The 9,122-nt window shown below is 33.7% G+C and overlaps 1 pseudogene; it reads left to right on the top strand.

Moving 5' to 3' along the window:
- Window positions 1-393: 393 nt before the first annotated feature.
- LOC111394299 lies at window positions 394-6,524 on the top strand (annotated as a pseudogene).
- Window positions 6,525-9,122: the final 2,598 nt, after the last annotated feature.

Here is a 9,122-nt window from a genome sequence, read left to right as displayed (position 1 = left end):
GGAGTGAAGCGGTTCGTCATCGCTGACCTTTACCCTCTCTAATCCCATCATTATTTGCTGCACCATCATACCACAGCGCTACCAACGTTCGAAGACGCAGAAGCACGCCACACAGCTTTCCCTATAGACCTTTTCTCTACTGGCAGAGGCTCCCTCTCCCTTTCCCGATTTTCACATCGGCGAAGTGGCGCTGAACACAGCAGCAGCGTTGCGTTGCTGTCAAACACTGGTCGATTTTCATCTTCTTAGGTGCGCTGGAAATTAGATCTAGATTTAACTTCTTGGAAGGGTCCATATTTAGCTTGGTGTTTTCATTTTTCTCAGGCGCTTTTGAAAATAGGTTTGGTTGTTGTTTTTTGGTGGTATTGATGGCGTGATAGGGGTGTCGTTGTTATGGTGACTGGTGGGGGTTGGTGGTGGCGATAACACCCTGTTGGAGTGGTTTTATTTGATTAACCCATGGTGGTGTTTGCGGCGTTTAACAATAGTACTGTGCTTGTGGTGACTAGTTGGTGTTGGCAGTGACGACACCATGGTGGAGTGGTTTTATTTGATTAACCTGGGTGGTTTTGTGGCGATGATGTTGGTGTTTGGCTGCGACAATGATGATGGTTGCAACAGTTATAATGGTGATGTTGGTAACGATCACAATCTAGGTAGTGCTGGTGGCAATGGATGACGGGAGATCTAGGAAACTTGGGTCTTGTTTTGTGGTCATCATAGATCGTGGTGGTGACAGTAATAAATTTTTTTCATAATGGTGGATCTGGCGCAACGATGTGGTGGTGTTTATTGCGACGGATTGATTTGTTTGAGGTGGTGGTGTTGCTTTCGGGAGATGGTTCTGGCGACAAAGGTGATGGTGGTGGTGGTGGAGGCACGGGTGAGGTATTGGTGATTGTCACAAATTATTTGGTTGATTGTGACCATTAAATTGGTTAATTTGTAACCAATGAAAAAGAAAATTGTGACCAAGAAATAATGTGTAATCCAAAAAAATTGCTAATTTGTGATCGATAATTTGTGACTGCATAATAAGTTGTAACTTGTAAAATTTGTGATTGATAAACAAATTGTGACCTATAAACTTTTTTAATTGTGATCGTAAAATAATTTGTTTTATAAATTTTTTGATTTGTGACTAAAAATAATATGTGACTATCTAAATGGTTAATTTGTGACCAAATTGTATAGATCTGTAACTTAAATATAATTAATTAAATCACAAATAAATTTTAATAAAATTTTTGATTTTTGAAGTTTGAAACTTGTTTTCTTAATTTTAAAATGTATGATACTTAAACTCTTACTTATGAAATTTTCCCATAATAAAACTTACAGAAAACGACTGGATTTTTAAGAAAATAGTTCAAATCTCAAAAACTAATTTTTCTCCCACGTGAATGGCACGTGTTTTAAGCCATTTGCAAGCCCCTGTTTGATCCCCATTACATTCAATTACATTACATTCCATTCCATTTTTCTCTCTTCTATTTTCAACCACACAATCTTTCATAAAATAATATTACACGTAAATCGAAAATTTTCCTTTCTCTTTTAACAACTCATTTTTTTTAAAAATATTATTCTCCTCATTTTCATTTTGAGGTAATTTGGGTGCGGGAAAGGGGGGGGTTATAGAGATCCTTGTAAAACCCTAGCCCACTGTATGCCTCCGCTGTGCTGAACCAGGATCCATCTTCCCAAAGCGGCTCTGCTAAACCCTATCGTTAGCTCCGCCACAATGGTTGCTGCGAAAAAAAACTGTACTATTTTTCTCTCTGACTATCTTATCATCACAATGCATTTTTCTGTTGTATCAAAACTGCAAAACTTGATTCTGATTTTTCTCTTTTACTTTTGGTAATTTTACAGAAGAAGACTCATGAGAGCATTAACAACAGGCTGGCTCTCGTGATGAAGAGCGGCAAATACACTCTTGGGTACAAGACCGTCCTCAAATCTCTCCGCAGCTCCAAAGGTTTCTGTTAAATGAAATTGTATTGTTTAACGACATTTCTGTTGTGCTGCAATGCTTATTAGTATTTTATGATATCTATAACTTTAATTGGGGGAATGATGACAGGGAAACTGATACTCATTTCAAACAATTGTCCGCCGCTGAGGAAATCTGAGATTGAGTACTACGCTATGCTGGCAAAAGTTGGGGTTCACCACTACAATGGAAGTAAGTTGTCCGATCTTTATCAGTAATTATATGATTTTTATATGTGAATTAAGCCTTTTTGGTGGTAATTTGATTTGTTTTAGTGTTGATTTGGGTTAATTTTCTGTTTATATTTTGTTTTGGAATCCAACACGTGCTAGTTGTGAACAAAGTGAAATTTTTTCCTTTTGATTTGATTTAACATTTGATATTTATTTGAGCACATCTTGCATTTTTCTGTAGATTTTGAAGTGTATGTAGTTGGCAGTAGATGACGCTGTGACCTAACACTTGCATAGTGGCAATGCAAGCACTGACAAAAGCAACATAATTCTTTCTAATTATCATTTATTTCATTGCCACCAGTAATATGAGAGAAAACTTGGCTAATATCAAGGACGAGATCATAAGTTTAAAGGTTTCTTTCATTGGTTCTTATATATGGTGGTTATGTGGGTATTCTTGTAGTTTTTTTCTTGTGACCAGGTATTGATGTCTGAGTCAGTGGCGGATCTAGAGGGTGGCCGCCCTAACTGAATTCGTCGGAACCGCCAACTAGGGCTGTAAGCAAAAATCGCAAAATCAAACCAAAACCGCATTTTAGAAACCGTCGGTTTAGTGCCACGTGGACCCGGTCAACGAAATGGTTTTGACACAAACCAAACCGCTCAAAATGGTTTGATTTGGGTTTGAGAATTTTAATTGCGGTTTAAAACCAAACCGGATTGGCGAAAAAATATATAAAAATAAAAAAAATAAAAAAATGAAAATTTTTGAAAATTCATCCAAATATGTAAAATTCAATAGTTTTGTCATTTGTGAGCATTTTTGTCAATTCCTAATTTTCTAATACAGATATATTATTATTATTATTATTATTATTATTATTATTATTATTATTATTATTATTATTATTATTATTATCCAATAATCCTAATATATATTTAATAATTTTAAGACTAATATAATCTATCAAAAGCCTTTTTCCTCTTCAAAATTTAGATGAACTCCAGTCGACATCGAGCATAGTTTTGAGCCACCGGCACCACACTTCTTTTCATATTTTTCACGCCTCTTCAAAGTCGAATTGAAGTCCATTATACCAAATCGGAGATAAAGAGATTCTAGACCTTCGGTGATAATATTTGCCACAAATAAAGTTTCAAGTCAATAATTTTTTGGAGCAAACTAAGGTAAGAATCTGAAATTAAATGTGTTTCCTAACATCATACAAACGTAAACTTGTGTAATTGTTATGTTTAGATATTATAAACAATTGTTTTATTATTGTAGTTGGTTATTCTCTTTGTTTAATCAATATCTTTTTTTTAGATATGATGATCACGAGATCTTGTTGGACATCATTATGTTTTTTGGACCTTATATTTAGTTTAGTAGACTTGTATTGTAGCGTTATTGTATCATCATTAACCTAAAAAAAGTGAACAAAAATGAAAAAAAACTATGCTTTAGTTTATTGTGATTTCACTTTGATTTAGTTAATATTTAAATTTATAGTAGATATATTTAATCTCTGTTTGAACCATATTTTTCATATCATCATAATGAGAAAATTGACTATTGGAGAGGAGGTTGGGTCCCACACATAAAATAGCAGGTCAACAAAGGCGGCTGGACTTATGGAATAACGATCCAAATTTTCATTTTTGTCTCCAAAATTTGGTTCAAATAGGGGCTTAATTTGTTTTAGATTTATTACTAGTGAGATATAAATATATATTAAATTCAATGAATTAATGACATAAAAGTAGATGGGCAAAAAAATATATGGCGAAATCGGCGGTTTAAAACCGGACCAAACCGTTCGGTTTAGGTTTGAATTTTTTTCAAGCCGTTCAAAATGGTTTGGTTTAGGTTTGGGTTTTTCTCAAACCGTTTTAAACAGTTTGGTTTGAAAATTTGTCAAAAATCGGTAAAATCGGACCGCTTACACCCCTACCGCCAATGCCGGCTGTGAATCTGTGATGACAAATTTGGGCTGCCTGTAAAATGAAATCATCCTTCATCCATACGGATTATTATCGACCAGAACACTTTCAGTCTTTCCCCTAGTGCCTTCCCGTCAAACCGACAGTAGAGAGATCAGAGAAGAGAAAAGCCTTTTTGAGTTCTTCCCCCAATTCCTTCCCGTCAAACCGGTCACCTGATCCTATTGTTCCTGGCAGTTTATTTTATTAGGCAGGTATGATTTTTTGGGCCTGCGTTACTTAAAATCTGCAAACTGTGTTCCATTTGGTTTCTCATTTCCAAGAACGAGACTGTAAATTTTTTGTTTCCTTGTTTTTCAAGATGATATCTCAATTTGTATGTAAATAAAGAAAGATAATTGGGATTAACTAAAATTAGGGCAACAATATGACTTTATTTACATTTAGTTTGATGTTTTAAAGAACTTTGAATGAAGCAGTTATATTTATTATGTGTTATAGAGAATTTTGTAGTTCCAGTAGTGGAGGTTTATTGAAGTAAGTCGTGATGATTTTGTATGTTTGAAAGGAAATCTTTATTTTCTTGAGCCCTTCTTTATGTGGGCAGTACTCAAAAGAAGCTGTAGGCATTGAATGTTATTAAATACAATAGTATTCTCTAGGTGATATAACTTTTTGTAGTTCACTCCATTATGAATGAGCTCACTAAATGAGTTCACTGATTGAATAGTTTTCTGTGTCTCTCATTCTCCAAGTCTCTGTCGACTGTATGTGATTTTTTTTTGTACAATTTTCATGTATTTATACAGACAACCCATCTATATAATGGTCCAATTTTTGAATTGTTCATGAATTTAGCTTCGGTTTTTATTAAAATATTGTTTAATGTGCTTTGGTGTAATTCAATGTGTGATTGTGATTGAACTTGCTTGTTTTGATGAAGCCCATTTTATGATTTTGATATAAAGGTCTGATTTTGATTTGATTCAGTGCGTGTGTGCTTGTTTTATACCTAGAACTTGTATGTAAAAATTTAGAGAAGCGCATTTATATGATTTTGAGTATAATTGATTGTCGACGGTCAACAGTCAAAATCAACCTCCGCCCTAACTGAACATTCATGCTGGATTCGCCCCTGGTCTGAGTGAACTACAAGCCACGTGCTTATGACATGTCTAGTATTTTTTTCCTTGCGCTAGAGCTTGAGATCCTCAGTTTAAGTCCGTATCTATTGTTGCGCATGTGTGCGTGCACTTATATATGGATGTCAACATACATAAATGGGTACTGTTTTTCTAAATCCATAGTTAATTCGAGTATTGGTGGTAAACATTTAAGCCACAATGGGGCTGTAAGGAATAATTTTCTTGGCTCTTCTAGCATAAGCCATTTGTACTTGACCTAGCTTTGTGTTTGATTCTATATATCTATTTGACGAAGTAAGGGTCCATTTGATTGCACGAATGAAATTTGGGTAGAAAGAAAACGAATTTCAGGGAATTGAATTGTCTAAAACTTGTTTTCCTAGGAATTGTTAATTAAATGTGTTTGATTGGTATAATTTTCCACCTAGAAAATGTTAAAATTTTGAATCTTTTGGCGTTCGTTTGATCTTGTTTTTCATGAAAATTGTCAACTAAAAGGATAAATTTTTTTTATAATTGTTGGTAGATTTTGTTCCCATTGCTGAAAATTTAAAAAGAAGAAAAAAAATAGAAATCTCATCAAAATTAAAGGAATTGGTTTTCCTTAAAAAGCTAGAAAAGAGGGTCACGTGGGGTGGGAAATGGAAAACCTATTCCATGGAATTTGTTTGCAATCAAACACCCAATTTTGGATGGAAATGGAAAATGCTTTCCATTTTCCATGGAAAAAAGGGTTATCAAACGTGGCCTAAGTTCATTTGCTACGGGAACGTGCTTGCGGATATTAAGATTCACCCCATGAGATCTGATGTTGTGGAGAATATACTTTGAAACTTACTTGAGCACGTACTTGTCAACCAATCCTTCCACTTATTCTCTCGCTATATCTCCTTCCTTTCTCCTCCACTGGAGGGATTCTACAAGCAATTTCATGTGCAGGCAAAATTGTACTTCTGTTTTCCTTTATTTGGACATTTGTGTAGATTTATTCATGGATATTGTTAGAATTCATAAAATTTCCATTTACTGGCATGTGGTCAAATTTCTACCCTTTACTCTTAGATAATGTTGACTTGGGAACTACATGTGGCAAATACTTTTGAGTTTCCTGTCTTAGCATTGTTGATCCTGGTATGTGATAAATTCATTGTTCTTCTGTTATGCTCCAATGCTAGATAAGTTTGATGGACCTTGACAACATAATTGCTTCTTTGCCATGTAGGCGACTCAGACATCATCAAATCATTGCCTGGTGATCACTAAAAAGAGAGTTTTTCAATCTTGTATCTGCCATTTTTAAGACTTCTTGAAATCATTTTCTGCTTCTAGAAGTGAACTTCGTAATATTCTTGAAAATTTTGATCTTAATATCTGTTCCGCGCAGGTTAGTCGCTAACAATTAAAAAGGGATCAGACGATTGTGTAAGGGACAAACCTCTTGAGACAAAGTCCCAAAAATGGATGTTTTTATTGGCAATGACTTTACAATTAGAAAATAAAAACAGAATGCCTCCAAGGGGCGCAAGCACACGAGTTACTGAAAAAGAAGTGTTTAAATCTAAACTAAGAAATTTAAAGTTACATATTTTCTGTTTGAGAGTGTTTGATTCGGGGTTCTTTGCTCTATGTCTTTTCTTCCTTTTATACTCCCTGGATGATCTCTTCGTGATCAACTACTTAAAAACTGCTTGATCGCTCTATAACTGCCCACTTTTCTTGTAGTGGCCAACTTGTCATGAAACTGCATTCTCTAATTGCTGCCATTACTTTTGTCGTTCAACCGTCTTCAATTGAATTCCTTGAACCGTGGGACGTGATAGGACTACCCAATAACTGTTTTATTAACTGCACTTTTGGGTAACCATAACATCTTATGTTTGCTAAGATGTTGGGCGACTCGAATGTTTGGACGAGAGCAGGGTCACAGCTCTGGGCGACTGCATGGTAATTCATTCACTCAAATCTTGGGCGACATGCAACCTTGGGTGATGGTATTACCGCATTTATGGGCTTCCCTATTTAGGGTTTTATCTTGCATTGTCTGATTGGTTTGTTCTTTGGGCTATTTGATTTTTGGGGATCTTCCAGTTGGGCTTCATTCCTTAGGCTATTCGATTTGGATTGAACTTTTTGTGTGTCAACAATATCTATATGTGACGTCTCTTATAGCCAAACCCGATTTGTGTTCCTAACTTGGCGGGTGCTTGACAGTTTTATATTTCATAATGCTGTCAAATATGATGGGTAAAATTGTTTCTTTTTCTTCTTGCTCAGTATAGTCCTACAATACTTTTTTCTTTTCCCGTTTAATTATGAGATTGTTGAGAAATTAGAAAATGTGATTGTTAATATGACACATTGAATGTTGAAATTGTGACCTAAATTTCTGGAAATAGATAAGCAATAAAGTAATGTTCTTTATTATTCTAAAAGAAAATGAAACAAGAAAACTATAGTTGAACACTTGAGTACTTGTTTGGATTTCATGGTAATGTACATTATAATTTAAAAGTCACAATCGAATTTGGCAATATATTTCGTAGACTTCAAAGCTGTTATCCACTTATTCATAACTTTTTTTTATTATATATATATATGATAAACAATGAATTTAATATTCAATATTATTAATATAACATACTTTTAAAAATAAATTAAATTATAATTTTTCATATAAAATTTTATAATTTAATAAAAAATAGATATTTTTCAAAAAAAAAAAGGAATGAAAAAAGAAGAAAAAAAGTTACAAAAGTCGAATTTAGCTCCCGTTTGTTTCTCATTATTTGCCCATTAAAATGAAAAATATGATCGTTATCTATTACATCAAGTCACCATATTTGACTTTCTATCTCTTGTGTGGAGTTCGTAATGATTATATTTTTTATTCTCATTTTTACATTAATGTGTACCAAATGAGGTAATTTTTTTTCATAAAAATAGAGAGATACAATAAGTGAGAAAGAGAAAGATAAATGGAAATAAATATAATAAATATAAAAAAATAAATTTTAATCATACTTTTAATATTCGTAGAAGGAAAAGGGAAAGAAAGATTAATATTTTTATTTTTTTTATTTTTGTGAAAATCTCCCAAAATTTCGTGACTATTGAGAGACAAATTTTGAGATTTTTTATGAGTACTTTTTACTTAAAAGTTAGTACTACTGAGACTTTTATAAAATTTTTAGAAGTCTTTAAAATTTAAATGCCGTAAGACTTATAGAGACTTCTAAAATTTTTTAATTAAATACACCGTAACTTTTTGAAATTTTTTAAAAGTCCAAATTAAATACATCAATATTTTTAGAAGGTCTACATTGAATACCCCTAAACTTTTTGAGAGAAAACCTATTTGTACATTGTGGGTGACACGCCTGATGACAGAAGGATGTGGCTTTAATTATTAAAAATTCCACATTTTGAAAACATTTGAAATTGGCAGCACGTTGTGAATTAAAAAAGTCATATGTTGGGAGATCGGGACCCGACCCGTTCGATTTAAAAGGACACAAGCTACAAATTTTCCCAAATTTCTCCCCAAAAAATTCCACCTCAGTTGATTTGCATTTACTCCGACGCTACCCTCCTCTATGTGTGCACTGAAAGTATAAGGATTTGATGACCTTATTCTTGAGTAAATCGAAAAGATGGCAGAGAAAGGTAATGGGTCTTTTATGATTTTGTCGAAAATGCAATGGGTTGGGAGTTGTTTACCTTATTCTTGAATGTAATCGAAATGATACATTAGTAGTTACCGAAAGTTTATATTTATTGTGAAAAAATCATTTTTCTGGTTCAAATATGTGTCGTTGATGCCTAGAAGTAGATTCATACCTATCAATTGTTGACTAAGGTTAA

This window comes from Olea europaea, chromosome 5 (assembly GCF_002742605.1).
Source record: "Olea europaea var. sylvestris chromosome 5, O_europaea_v1, whole genome shotgun sequence".
Classification (NCBI taxonomy): Eukaryota; Viridiplantae; Streptophyta; class Magnoliopsida; order Lamiales; family Oleaceae; genus Olea; species Olea europaea.
The sequence above is the reverse complement of the archived record's forward strand: the minus strand, read 5'-3'. Positions and strand labels throughout refer to the sequence as shown.